The sequence below is a fragment of the Equus caballus genome, chromosome 20, assembly GCF_041296265.1.
Source record: "Equus caballus isolate H_3958 breed thoroughbred chromosome 20, TB-T2T, whole genome shotgun sequence".
Lineage (NCBI taxonomy): Eukaryota > Metazoa > Chordata > Mammalia > Perissodactyla > Equidae > Equus > Equus caballus.
Window position 1 is genome coordinate 28,592,960 of NC_091703.1, and position 14,659 is coordinate 28,607,618.

The 14,659-nt window shown below is 40.8% G+C and overlaps 3 non-coding genes across 3 annotated transcripts; 1 reads left to right on the forward strand and 2 right to left on the reverse strand.

Annotated features, from left to right (window-relative positions):
* Positions 1–3,348: 3,348 nt before the first annotated feature.
* Positions 3,349–3,421, reverse strand: TRNAV-AAC (transfer RNA valine (anticodon AAC)). Its single transcript has one exon. It is a non-coding gene; the product is annotated as a tRNA-Val (tRNA).
* Positions 3,422–7,595: 4,174 nt separating this feature from the next.
* TRNAT-AGU (transfer RNA threonine (anticodon AGU)) lies at positions 7,596–7,669 on the reverse strand. The gene has a single exon. It is a non-coding gene; the product is annotated as a tRNA-Thr (tRNA).
* Positions 7,670–9,717: 2,048 nt separating this feature from the next.
* TRNAI-AAU (transfer RNA isoleucine (anticodon AAU)) lies at positions 9,718–9,791 on the forward strand. The gene has a single exon. It is a non-coding gene; the product is annotated as a tRNA-Ile (tRNA).
* Positions 9,792–14,659: the final 4,868 nt, after the last annotated feature.

Genomic DNA, 14,659 nt, shown 5'->3' on the forward strand with positions numbered 1-14,659 from the left:
ATGTATTTACCTTCCCACAATTATTGTCCCTAAAAGCCCAAATTCCCCTTTTCTTTGTCTAGTCACATCTCTACAATTTATCACCCTTTGTTAAAATCATATAAAAGCTTTCAAGTCTAACTGCTTCTTTGGGTTTTCACTTCTTTTCTATGAAGCTTTCTTGTACATAAAATTGAAATAAAAAATGATAACGTCAATAAAATTTGTAAACTTTTTCTCCTGTTAATATACCTTTTGTCAGTTTAATTAGTAGGTCCCAGCTACAAATCTAAGAGACTAGAGGAAAATTTTTCTTCCCCTACACTTGGAAATTGCAAAGATCAGGGCTTTGGGAACTTGAAGAAATTATACCCATGACAAATAGGCTATTAAGGAATCAGCATATAATGTGGAGGCTGGAGTACTCATGTTTGAATCATAACTCACATACTAGCTCCACACTTAGGCAAAATAAGTTGAGACACTGCAAGCTTCAGTGTCTCAACTTGTAATTAGGAAAATATGATTTCAATCTTCTTAAATTTGTTACGTCTTGTTTTGTGGCCTAACATATGATCTATCCTGGAGAATGTTCCTTGTGCACTTGAGAAGAATGTGTGTTCTGTTGCTTTTGGATGGAATGTTCTGTATATACCTGTTAAATCCATCTGGTCTAACATGTCATTTAAGGCTGATGTTTCCTTATTGATTTTCTGTCTGAATGATCTATCCTTTAATGTAAGAGGGATATTAATGTCCCCTATTGTTATTGTGTTGCTGTCTATTTCTTTCTTTAGATCTGTTAATATTTGCTTTACACACAGATGCTCCTCTGTTGGGTGCATAAATATTTACAAATTCTATATCCTCTTATTGAATTGACCCTTTTATCATTATGCAATGCCCTTCTTTGTCTTTTATTACAGTTTTTGTTTTAAAGTCTATTTTATCTGATATAAGTATAGCTACCCCAGCTTTCTTTTGTTTTCCATCTTCCTGGAATATCTTTTTCTACCCCTTTACTTTCATCTGTGTGTATCCTTACATCTGGAGTGAGTCTCTTGTAGGCAGCATAGTGATGGGTTTTGTTCTTTTATCCATTCAGCCACTCTTGTCTTTTGATTAGAAAATTTAGTTTCTTTGCATTTAGAGTGATCATTGGTAGGTAGATACCCACTGCCATTTTGTAAATTGTTTTCTGGCTGTTTTGTAGTTCTTCTGTTCCTTTCTTCTTCTCCTGCTCTCTTCTTTTGTGGTTTGATGACTTTCTTTACTGGTATGCTTAGATTCCTTTCTCATCATCTTTTATGTATCTACCACAGGGTTTTGCTAAATCAGGAGAATAATATCTTCCTCAGAGAATCATGGTAAAGGTTCAGTCTTAACAACAGTATCCATTGGATGCCTATTATGTACTAGGCATATGCAGTGCAATGTGGACTCATGGATGAATGAAACCAGACACTGCTCCCACCCTCATGCAACTTACCACATTCCAGTGAGAAAGACAGACATTAATCATGTTATCTCACTGATAAATGTAAAACATTCAAGGAAAGAAAATACATAGTACTATGAAGAATATGGGACTTTCACTTAGGGATTTTAAGGAAGTCTTTCCAGAAAAAGTAGAGATCTAAGACCAACTGAGATCTAAGCATGAGCAAGAGATAACTGTGCAAAGAGGTAAGCACAAAACTTTTCAGCTAGAGAGGACCTCATGTGCAAAGTCCAGTGGTAGGAGAGAAACTGATTGCCTGGAGGCCCACACCTATGGAACATAGACTGCAAAAGACAGTGAGCTGTGACATGCGGATGGAGAAGTACCTAAGGGTCGGGATTGTGGGCAGTTACATATAATGAATGTTGTAGAATACAACATCTATAAAATGTATAGTATATATCAGACTCCTAAAATGGTAGTTTCTCTTTCCTCTTCCCTTTACCCAGCCAAAATATTCAGAATATGAGATCTAATGTGACTTAACCTCTAATGAAAAGCCAGTTAAATTTCCCCCAATAAGTTTGGAAGAATTCATATCAGAAGGAGCGTGGGAATCCTCCTGGTCCATTGACGGGAACCTTGGCAAATTCTAAGCGCTGGCTCCCCACCCGGAGATCCCAGTCTCTGTCGCCCCCGTGTGGTCACTTAGCGCAGGAGCTGATGTTAACTGAGTTTGACACTAGGGAAAAAGACAAAGCAATTTCCCTGAACGTGGGTTAGGAAAGTGCAAGCATCCTCCTTCTAGTGTTATGTCCATTCCAGAAGAAAAACTGTCCCTGTTAAATTCTTGATTTTTAGCAAAATACGTTATGAAACACAAACAACTCACGAAACTTTTAAACCCTTTCTTATTTCCGCGCGTACACTAAACTAATTTCAGGGATGGCCAGGATCCTTCCTTTCATCCGGGGCGATCTCTGCCTGCTGGGCGCCACTTCGAGTGGAGCTGGATGCTCGATGCTGAGTTCCGGGAGAACGCCGTATTGAATCCATTGAAGAGGAGGCTGCAGGCCACGAGTGAGCGCCCGGAGGCGGCCCTGGGGCTGCGGAGCGTGGTGGGGGGCGGGGTGCAGGTCCGGCCCAGCGCCGGGCTCAGCCCACCGCCGCAGCCCAAGGCGCGCCAGCATTTCCCACTGTGCGGGGAACGCACTCGAGCTGATCAAGCCCCACGGAGAAACAAGTCCCAGCAGATCCGTCTGGGGGTGGTGGGAAAGAAGGGAGAACGGTGGTCCTGAAAATGAAAGTAAAAGTCTCCTTCGCCCAATACAGATCCTCGGGGAGGTCTTGGGGGCGGGAATCTCTCCTTATTCAGTCCTCCACCCCCCTTCTCCTCTCCACAACGCTTCTTCCCCTTCCACGCCTGATGATTTTGGAAATATCGTATGGTACTACTACTACTACTAATGCTAATTACCAGAGAAGGCTGTTGACACTCGGTGGCCGTCGCGGCTCAGTTTCGAGACGGAGCACTTTTCTTTCGTTGAAGTTCGTGAGAAAGTCACTTCGCGGAAACCCACGCGTCCCGCTCTCGGGATTCCAAGGGAGCCAGTCCCCCGGCGCAGCACAGGTGGGGTCCTCTGCCGTGGACGCCTCCTCCGGTTGACACCACTCGGGCCCCTCAGCCTTTCCAGGCTGCGGAGGCCGAGTGAAAGGAGAAAGAGGGGCCCCGCGATGTGCAGGGAGGGGTGGTGGGGAGACGCCGGCTTCAGAGCACGTGGCGTCAGGACAGCTTCCATTTTAAATTCCTGGACCTCAAAAGGAGCACACAGGTTCGTGTAGGTTTTTAAGTCTGGGACTGCAAAAAGAAGGTGCAGATTTGTATCTAAATGGAAGTGGAAAGACTCAAGCAACACATAAAAGAAACATGTTTCCGCCCGGTTTCGAACCGGGGACCTTTCGCGTGTTAGGCGAACGTGATAACCACTACACTACGGAAACCCGGTTCTCAATGTTTGGAAGTAAATGTTCCTTGATGTCTTAGGTCTTTTGCTTGCAGAAGAATTTACATTTATTGAAATCAGCAATATCATCTACCAACAGAGATGCGTTCACTAAATATTTCCGCTGTAATGATCAAAGCAGTCTGTCTAGAACAGCCAAAAAATTGGAAACTGCCCCAGTACCCTTGAAGCCTTCCTAGAGAAAATGACACCAGATCTGAGACTTAACACATGAAAAGAACTGTGTAAGTTGTATAGAGGTTAGAAAGAGAATTTTGTCATGAGAAACTGAATGGAGTGGGCCTGGTCTTTGAGGGAAAATCCAAGGATCTGAAGCAGGGCATGGAAAGAAATGAGACTAAATGATAAGATGTGGGCCAGATCAGAAGGAAGAAGGAATGTTCTTTCCAAAGCAGGTATATTTTAATCTGAAAGTGATTGAGGGACTGGAGACTAACCTTCAATTCCTGGAGTGTAGATATCGTCAGGGAAGTGTTTTTGTTTTTGTTTTTAAATCAAGATGTAACTTACATACATTAAAGTGCACTAATCTTAAACTCAATAAAAAAATATGACATCAACTCATAGATTCAATGAGCTCAGCAAATGACAAGCAGGATAAACATAAAGAGAACTATAACTAGCCAAATTATGTTGAAATGCTTGAAAACTGAAGATTAAAAATATCTTAAAAGCAACTGGAGAGAAAAGATAATGCATTTTAGGTTAAACAAAAGATAAATTGAATAATAGAAATTAATTCAAAGGAAAGCAGAAAAGGAAGAACAATGAACAAGTAGGACAAATGGAAAACAACATGATGATTGACTTAAACCCGAATATAAATAATTGCTTTTGATGTAAATAGGATAAACACTTTATTAAAACACGCAGAGATTGGCAGGCAAGATAGTAAAATAAAATAAAGAAAAACAGGAGCCAACTGTGTCTTGCTTACAAGAGACATTTGAAAAACAAGAAAACAAGTTGAAAGTAAAGTGGTGGGGAAAGACAGACCACGGAAACACCAACTATTAGAAAGCTGGTGTGGATATTTCAACATCAGACAGAGTAAAATTCAAGGTAAAAAGTAAGACCAAAGATAAAGAGGAATATTTCATAATGATAAGATGATCAATTCATAGAGAAGGCATATTAATTCTTATATGAAGTAAAACTAGGAAAACTAAAATGAGAAATAGAACAATCACAATTATGGTTGGTGATTTTAAAGACCCCTTTGACTAACAGATGAGAAGTTGAAAGAAAATGGGAAATAAGTAGGGATACAGAAGACTTGAACCATAGCTGTTAACCCATCAACTTGATCTGATTGGCATTTATAAAACACCACACCCAACTACTGCAAGAATACACATTATTTTCAAGTGTATATGAAAAATTCACCAAAACAGGGCCATCAAGCAAGTCTCAATACATTTTAAAGGATTAAAATAATTTTTAAAAATGTTTTCTGACAATAACAGAATTAAACTACGAATCAACAACAAAAAGATAACTAGAAAATTCTCATATACTGGGAAACTTCAGCATTGCAGTTCTAAATAACCCACAAATCAAAGTAAAAGTACAATAGAAATTAGAAAATATTTTGAACTGAATGAATGAAAGTACAATATGCAATTAAAGCAGTGCTTAGAGGGAAATATATAGATTTAAATGCATATACTAGAAAAAGAAGAAAGGTTTAAGATTGGGAAATTTTAAGGAGGAAATGATGGTTTGTATTTTAAACCAGAGACTTTGTCTGCTGTGCTGAGAATGGCTTCAGATGGCCAATCTTGTAGATAAGAACAGGAGGAGGCTGCTGCAGATTGTAGTGAAGAAGAGATATTGAAGACACAAATAGGGACCAGTAGAAGGACAGAAGGAAAAGACATCTCACATATGCTGAAAGTAAAGTCAGCAAGACTTTGTGATGATTTGATGTGGGGTAACTCGGTGGGAGCAGTGAAGTTTAACCAGAGGTTTCCAATGGGATTGATGATCATTTGAGTTTCTGGTGTCCTGTGCTAGTGGTACCTACATGAGATCCGGGTGGAGAAGGAAATACGAGTTTGAAGCCAGGGAGAGACCTCTTTTAGATGAGAATATTTTGAAAGATCAGCTCCAGGCAGGCAGCCAAGGCACTCACAGTGGATGAAGAAATTCTGAGAGGTGCAGGAAGGATCAACTCCAGAGACTCAGCAATGGAGCCAAGGTATAAAAGTCAGCCCTGGAAAGTGTGAAGATGCTTGAGATTTTTCCATGTGTGATCATGGTTTAGGTACAAGGCTCAGAAAACTTAAAACTTAACAATCTGGGGGTGTTCAAGACTCCTGAATTTGGTGTATTGTTTATGTGGAATTGTAGACAGACTAAGCATTAAACAGTTCCAACACAGAGAAGAAAGTATGAAAACAGGTAACAAGGACAGTTGAATCCAGAAGATGTCAGCTGAGTCTGCAGAGTAAGAATGTTTGGAAGTAGTTTTCCATAGTGCAGTCATTTTCACATTCACTTCACATACCTAAAGTTCTCTGCTTAGACACCAAGTGGAAACACTTCCCAACCATTTCTCTTCCCCAACATTTTCCATCATCATCATGCCTTACCTTTCAGCTTTTTAGGGCCATTTCATTCAAATCAGTTTACCAGAGTTTATCCATTGCCCAACGCTGGGAATGAATACCTGGACATGAAGGGGAAAGAACCACACAGCTGGCCTAAGACAAGACCAGGCCTACATAAGAGAACAAAAGAGCAGCTGTCCCTTTGAAGATCCCAAGCCATGGAACATTTAATGGGGAAGGAGTTTTGAATAAAGAATAACTTATATCAGGAAAGAAATCGTATTTTGATTAGAAAGAAGTTCCTTTAGCAAAGACACAAATATGAGTGTCTAGGACTAGTTTCAAGTTGTTTTATAAAGTAACAACCTTTTATCATTCAGTACTGCTAAGAACTCAGCTCTTCTGGAGGTACAGGATGTCATTGATTAGATTCAATTCCATTTTAAGGGGTTCCGTAAAATGTCAGTGTTCTGACACATTTGCATTCCCGGATGCTCAAAAAAGAAATATTCAATCTATTAGGCCATGGCAGTGAAGAGTAAGAAGGTGCTTACAATGCAATCCATTGCTTGTAGAATTCTGTGCACGCTGCTAAGGACTGGGGAGTGGGCAACTGTAGAGTGTGACAGATAATTGTAAGACAGATCTTAGAAAGACCAAAGAAATAGTGCAGATAAAACAGAAACCATAGTTTTCAGAAATCGATGTCTTTTTCAGACATTATATGTAAATATCTGCTTAGAAAATGTCTAAGACTGCAGGTCTCAAAATGCTTTTTCATTTGCCTCCAGTCTCTTGTTAGATACTTTCCATGTTTTGTTATAAGGACCATGTTTGTTAAAAGAACCATTCTTTTAAGATGACATCATATTCTCCTCTTTTCAAAAATTTCAGTGATGTCCTGGAGTCCAGAATCATTTAAAAAGTAGGAACAGTGATTACTGTCCTCAACTTAAACCTTAAATAAGGGTGGGGTTTTTTTTAGCTCTTTCTTTTATTTTTTCCCCCTTATTTTCCTTTAGAATAGGACTAAGAGCAAAAAGGCAAAGGGAAAGCACAGGTTTACTCGAAGATGTGGTCAGTGGCCAGGCAGATTCAAAGGTGGAGGATTTAAACTCACCGCCACAGACCGTGGACCACTGTCTTCAGTGCATTCAAATCACTGAGTGCCACCTCTATTCCGAGTATGTTGAGGGTTCTGAGGTTCCAAAAACAATTTAATCTCTCTCAATAATCACGCAAATCCAGAGGATATCTGAAAGGGCATGTTTTTAAAGCTGTTGAATCTCTATCATTTGATCTCAAACGGTAGGACACAGGGGCAAACATCAGCTAGGCTAGGCTACCTATCCATGCTAATATCATGATGTTGGGACAAATATTAAGAGTCCTTAAATTACTCTTGGTATATGTACTGGGAATGGCATTGTTCAATCTTCTACCTCTGTTCCCTTATACAAGGTACCCCATTTATTCCCAAGCAAAGTGTAAGGCCCGAGTATTAGAAGATTCATTTGGTGTAAATTCAAGTTGTTTCCTATTCAACTAGAGAAAATATCTTACACTTTGGCGTTAGTTCACGAAAAGGAGGGCAACTACAGGCCCCGCTGGGATTCGAACCCAGGATCTCCTGTTTACTAGACAGGCGCTTTAACCAGCTAAGCCACGGAGCCGGCCTTAAGAATATCCTGAGTTACGTATTATTTGGACGTAATTTTGCTATTCTCTTATCCATAATGCTCCTAGTAATTGGTTTGTCAAGTGATTTGAAAGAAAAAAAGAATAGACATCTGGTCTCAGTCAAAACAAAAGGATCTTTTGGAAGGATGAATACAGGGACTAGATATTCCTCAACTTCAGGAACGTTGACTGCTAATGGTTCACAGCTGGGTTGGTCTCTGGGCCTTGATCTCAACAGAAGAGAGTCATCTTGCTCAAAGTTACACCAACCCCAGGTGACAGTCCAAATCCAAGACTGATTGAAGGAGGAATAAAACGGCCTGCCCAGCTCCCCATCCTCTCACCCCCCCCCCCTCCCCCGCACCATTCAGGACATTTCTGAAGGGCCATTCCAGGTACAGATATCCCCCTGAGACTGACGGAGGCCTGTTTCAACTGCATCAAGTTCAGTTTCTGCCTCTTCCCAATCCTGCTTCCCTCACTCTCTCGTAGCTGGTGATTATAAGGGCCTTCCCAAAAAACCTCCTACACACAAATCTCCATCTCAGCGTCTGTTTCTCAGGCAACTGACCTAAACAAAAAGGGGGTGACTGATGCTTACTTTGATAACTACAGGTCAGAGTCAGTCTGAATGTAAGCCAGGCTTTCAGAAGTCATTTCCCACAGCAAGTGCCCGAGTGAAACAAGAATATTAATAATAATATTCTGCTCTAAACTTGCAGAATTTTCCCCACAGAACAAAATAAATGAAGATATCTACTAGTTGATTCAAAAGATGTACAAAGTTAGTAAAAGGTGCTAAAGGACCAGAAGAATAATTTACATTTATGATATTAAAAGCAAACATTTGAGATGGAAAGTTAGAAAATAAATGCCGAAGTAGCTAATCAAAGGACGTGATTCTCATTTCTCGAGAAAAACGTGTTTCAAGTACTAAACACTTTATATATTAGTAGTGCATATCCAAAAGAAGACTATGTAATATGTAGATATATATGCACACACATGTACTTACAAATGGAGGGAGAGAGCATGAAGAAGGCTTTTAAAACGTACACAGGCCAATTAACTTCTGAAAATATTACTACCTCTAGCTTAGAAATAGTCATGGCGGAAGGAGGGGAGTAGAACCTAGCAAAGAGAGCAGAGGGTGACTTAGGAATTAGCTGCTCTAGTGGCCCTTCCCTGGGTTGACACCTGCCAGCAGGTGGATCAGGTCGAGGCTGGAAAGGGCGCGTATCGAAGTTGTGACTCTCGAAGAGAGTCCTCCGTCCTCTGAGTTGCCCGAACTGGGCCTCGATTCCTCCTCCCCTTCCAGATCCCGGCGTTTCTCCCCGGCCCACATAACGGTCCCGACGCCGGAGACGCCCTGGCTTCGACATCCCCTGTCATTGATTTGGGCGTCCTTGTTCTGCCCAGGGACGCGGTTGGGTCAGCTGCTCACCAGAGGCCATCTCCATGGTTCTTTCGGCCCCGCGGACCCTAGTCTCGCGCTCGGGCGCCACCAAGCGTTTGATGATCGGCACTGCAGCGCCAAGTCCCTGACTTGCCCGCGCGGAGCCTAAAGCCCGGGACACGCGGATGTGGATTCAGGGTCTCAGCGACTGCGGAACATCCCGAGGCCAGGCGGCGAAAGGGTGCAGGTTCCCGGGTCCCGAGGTCTCCGGGAGGAGCTGAACTGCTTGAAATGGTCTCCAGAGCGGCGAGGAATCCGGATCCCGCGCGCGGGAGCCAAGTCCTTCGAGGGTCTGTGGTCAGTTTCGTGATCCGCCCGTCACGGTCTCGGGAAGCCCTGCTGCGGGATGTTGGCCTGAATCTCCTCGGGTCATAACTGGCGGTTTGAGAAAGACTAAGTTTTTCCGGAAGTAGGACGGCTCCTTGAGGCAAAATATGCAGCTTTTCCCCCCTCCTCACTCCTCTTCCCCGCCAGTAGGGAAAGATGGGAAGAAGGGCGAAAGCATTCTCTCTTCTTGCAAAGAAAAGCTTCAAGAAAACAATGCTAAGTGTCGTTTACAATCTGAAAGAAAGGGACGTGCAGCTTGGCCGGTTAGCTCAGTTGGTTAGAGCGTGGTGCTAATAACGCCAAGGTCGCGGGTTCGATCCCCGTACGGGCCAAGTCTACCTGGTAATTTTGTCCTCCAAAATGGAGAGTAACACAGGCCTCCTCTCACTTCTTAGTGTTCTTATCTCTGGTCTGGACTGCGCGGATTAGCACTTTCAACTTCCTTTCTGAAGGGTCCTGAAAAGTTAGGTGGGCTAAGGAAACTGATCTCCTGGTCGCTGCGTTTTGTTTCCCTAGGACTTGTCTCCTCCTCCACCTCGCTCTCAAAGTGAACACGCCCAAGGTGAAAACGGTAGCAGAGACATGGCAGTTAGAAGGTATCAGAAGGGGTCTTTCTTTAGTTTTGTTTCTTTTTCCTGTGTGGAAACCTTTTTTGGAGATAAAACAATTATTTGCTTCCTTCCTCGGAAAACAAATTGTAAAACCACTCAGCCTTCATATCACTCACTCTGGGTCATCCTGCATTCCCCAGTTCAGTCTAAGAAAAACCAAGATTAGAAAATGTGAAAGAAAAATTTTCCAAAACTTTGTTTATAAAATTTTTATTTATAACATTTTGTTTTGTTTTATACTCTGCACGCTCATTTTTTAAAGTGTTCTTGCATACATAATACATTCACTTGTTACAAAAAGCAAAAACTAAAAAAAGATACATTGAAAATGTTTCTCTTCCATCCTTGTCTTCCATCAGCCCATTTCTCACCATCACCTCCCATAGGTAAATTCTGTCCTTAATTTTTCGTTTATGCTTACTGATTTTCTTTATGCATATACATGTAAATATTTATGTTGATTATTATTTTTCTTCTTTTTCACACGAAAGAGAGCATAATTATTTACTCATTGTTTTGCATTTGCACTTTTCCCTTAGTATCTTGGATATTTCAAATTGCACTTTCAACCTTGTACATTGTCAAAAGCAGAGCCTATTTTCAAATAAGTTGGTCCTGCCAGCCAGGAGTTGACTCTGGAAACTTCTTATCCATTGCACAAAGTGTAGGCTTTTCCAACCCAGGGAAGGAGGTGGGTGGAGATGATATCCTTAATTTTCTATTATACTGTGAACAAACCATTTTCTTTCTTAAGCTGTACGATATACCAAGCTGCCCAATAATCAAAGGAAATTAGGTATAGTTTCAATAAATATTTATTGATCTCTCATTCTTCAGTATGGCAATCTATTCTCCTTCATGAAAAGGTGTGAAAGAAATATTAAGTGACAAACTAGAGTACAAAAAATTCTGTGTGCATATGGACAGCTAATCTTTGAGAAAGGAACAAAGAACCTACAATGGAGAAAGATACATCTCTTCAATAAATGGTGTTGGGAAAACTGGACAGCCACATGCAAAAGAGTGGAAGTAGACCATTATCTTACACCATACACAAAAATTAACTCAAAATGGATTAAAGACTTGAAAGTAAGGTCTGAAACCATAAAACTCTTAGAAGAAAAGATAGCAGGACACTCTGACATAGGTGGTATCTTTTTGAATACCAGGTCTACTCAGGGAGGGAAACAGAAGAAAAAATAAATAAGAGGGACTACCTCAGATTAAAAAGCTTCTGCAAAGCAAAGGAAACCAGGAACAAAATGAAAAGACAACCCACCAACTGGGAGAAAATGTTTGCAAATCATTTATCAGACAAGGGGTTAATCTCCAAATGTATAAAGAACTCATATGATTCAACAACAACGAAAAAGAACAACCTGATCAAAAAATGGGCAGAGGATATGAGCAGACTTTTTTCCAAAGAAGACATACAGATGGCCAACAGGCACATGAAAAGATGTTCAACATTGCCAGATTTAATTGAGAGCTTCGAACTATTGAGACTATTGTATTAAGATGCATCAATTGGCTGCAAAATAAAAAAGGAAAATCTCATTTTAATAAGTTGAGGAAAGGAATACAATGTCTTATTCAACAGCAAGTCCCCAGGTAGGATGGGAGTTGGATCATGATTCTGACTCTATTTCTCTGTGATCTGCTCTGTTCTGCCTCCCTCTGGAGTTGGCATTACCCTCAGGCTGTCTAGCCTTACAGCTATCATTAATATTGCTGCCGGAAGTACCTGGGGCAATCTGTTCTTTGCTCTTGACTCAGATGGAAGTCATAACTTCTCCTCCCAACCATGAAAGTCTGATTATGCCAATTTAGGTCCCTTGCCCACCTCCGAACTGATAATACCTAGCAGGGGAATACCATATGCTTATCGGTTTAAACCTAAATTCTTGAATCAATCACCTATAAGGGCACAGGATTTACGTATTTATCTTAGACTAATTCTGAATTGTCCCTGGACCTTAAAATGAGGGTAGAATCCCTGAGTTATCTAGTTTCTGTGTATGAGTAGTGGAAATGTGAACAAAATCTGTTATATTAAGGAGAAAAGGTATAATGAGTACCAGGTAGCAACTGTGACCAGTAACATAGATTGGCTCACTCTATACCTCTGCAACCCCATTGTACAATGTGTGCCTTCCTCTACATTGGAGCCCGAATGGGTGAAAGCTCAATTTCTCAGACCCCCTTGTTGCTAGGATTCCCTTTGTGACATAGCTTTTGCTGAGCAGGCGCACTTGTGTGAGACTTGGAGAAATGAATGTTGTTGAGATGAAGACTGGATAGTTCTTCTGGCATTTGTCAACCTAAATAAAGAGGTAAACTGAGGCAAGCTCAAATTCCCAGAAATTGAGTTTATTCAGAAACAGCAGAGGAATTGCAATTCAGGAAAGTCATGCTATGGCAAGCTACAGGAGAGTCCATTGAGGGTTTGGGGCCAGATGTGTTTATGGGCAAGGAGGGCAAAGAGGGGGAAGTCTGGCCAGAGTCCAAGTGGTAAATTCATTGGCTTGAGGATGGGGAGAGATTCTGGGAGGATGTTCGTTGGTCAGGAGGTAAGTCTTAGTCATCTGCAAATCAGGCATTTAGGGGAAATCAGTCTCTCAGTTAAGTTCCGTTCTGAGGCCACATGTGTGAGATTCTCCATTTCAGATCCTCCAGTTCCATATTAGATTAAAATCCTTTCACGCCTGCTTGCTTTTGGGGGTATTTTAGTTTATCTGCAGCTACTGTGACAGAAAATCTAGGGTTTTGTGGAACAGAAAGTGGCAGCAGTAGGATTTCTAGTGACATAATTTCATAGTGTGATTGGCTGGGTGCTTCTGGCAGTATAGTATCCACACTAGATTCTGGCTTCCAAGAAATTCTGTGGACTCATAAGAAATCCCTTTTGACTTAACATAGTTAGAGTGGATTCTGTTTTCTGCAACTAAGAATGCTGATTAGTTATCAACATTGCCTACTGCAGTTGTGATGAAGGTAAATAGTGAGAAGTAGAGAAAGGCCAAGAAGATTGAGTCAAAAAAAGAGTATATCAAAGTCGTGGCCCATATTTGAAGCAAAGTAAAGTTTAAAGGAGTTTAGGCGGTTAACGGAGTATAAGAGAAGACCTTGACATTAGGAACATTGTAAATGACTCCTGAATTTTTGATTGGCTTACTGCACAATGAGTTTACCCATTAGAAACCAGTCTACAGAGTTTACCCCTTCACAGACCCTGACCCTTTTACTCTTCTATCTGATTGGCAAATACTGTATTTCTCTCTTTTCTTTCCTATTTTACCCACAGACATAATAATCTTTTCTCTTTACTCATTCCACTGATTATGACCCTTGTTTTTCTTTTTATATCTTATCACTGTCCATGTTCCTTGATTTTCTTTTTGCCCCACCACTCCATCCTGGTTGCATTACCCACCATTACCACTATCTAAGAGAGCTTCCCCTTCCTACTTCTTTCCTATTGTTCTTCTTTTGTTCACATAAGCTTCATACCCCAGGCATCATACTCTGTTTCTCTCTCCCTCTTGTTCATTTTTTCCATAGATATTTCTAACTTTTTTCTCTCAATCTTTAACACCCACCTCTTCTCCTGGGTTCTTATTTGACTTATAACCCTGCCCATGTATTGTTTGAAAGGGCTTCTAATGCATGTTGCCTGTGGGAGGGGGAGAAGGAGGTTGTTACCCTATTAGAGCGGACGGTGACTACTTACATGGCGAACTCTTCAGGTGGGAAAGCAAGGAACAAGAATGCAGAATTGGCTACAAAACAAGAAATTTCTATGAAAATTGAACTACCTGGAAGAGATATCTAGCAGACAAAATTGGAATGCTTCTTTATATGTGATCGCAGACAAGGCTGTGAGCTTGATAACCATTTAGAGAGGCATTTGGGAAACTCTGTAGGAGAGACAGGATAAGCTTATGGCAAACTCTGTCCTTAGTGAACACTGGCTGGTGAACACATAGGATGAAGAAGCTTTAGCAGCATAATGATATAGAAAAGCCTTTGGTTAGAAGCCAAGCTTTACAGATAATCTAAAAATGGAGTAGGTCTTTACAAATATTTTTTAAAATGTGGAAAAATACTTCTCATATAAAAACTACCTTTTGTTGAACAGGAGGATCTGTTTTGAGAGAAACCAATTAACTGTAAAGGAAAGTAGAAAGCTTTCTAGTCAAAGCTCCTTCTTCTGGCACCAGAGAAGTGGAGAAAGGGTATACCCTGTGTTAATGATTTCGAATGACTTTCAGGAAAAGCTTTATCTTATTCAACTTTTAATGATCCCCACTCAGAGACGACACAGATACTATTTCTCTAGTGCTTGTATATATTTGGGTTGCATCATATTATTCACTTGTTTGGCTATTGTCTTTTAACTATATTTTAGTCATTTTATTTAGGGATTGGGTTGAAAATTCCTTGAGATGTTCTGTAAAACCTAGAAGTTTATAATATCAAAGTGAATGAGTGAATATAAATAAATGCTTCATTAAGAATCCATGTTCCTAATTCTCAATTATGTATGATGAAAAATTCATCATAAACAGAAGCTTTAAGACCCTATACCA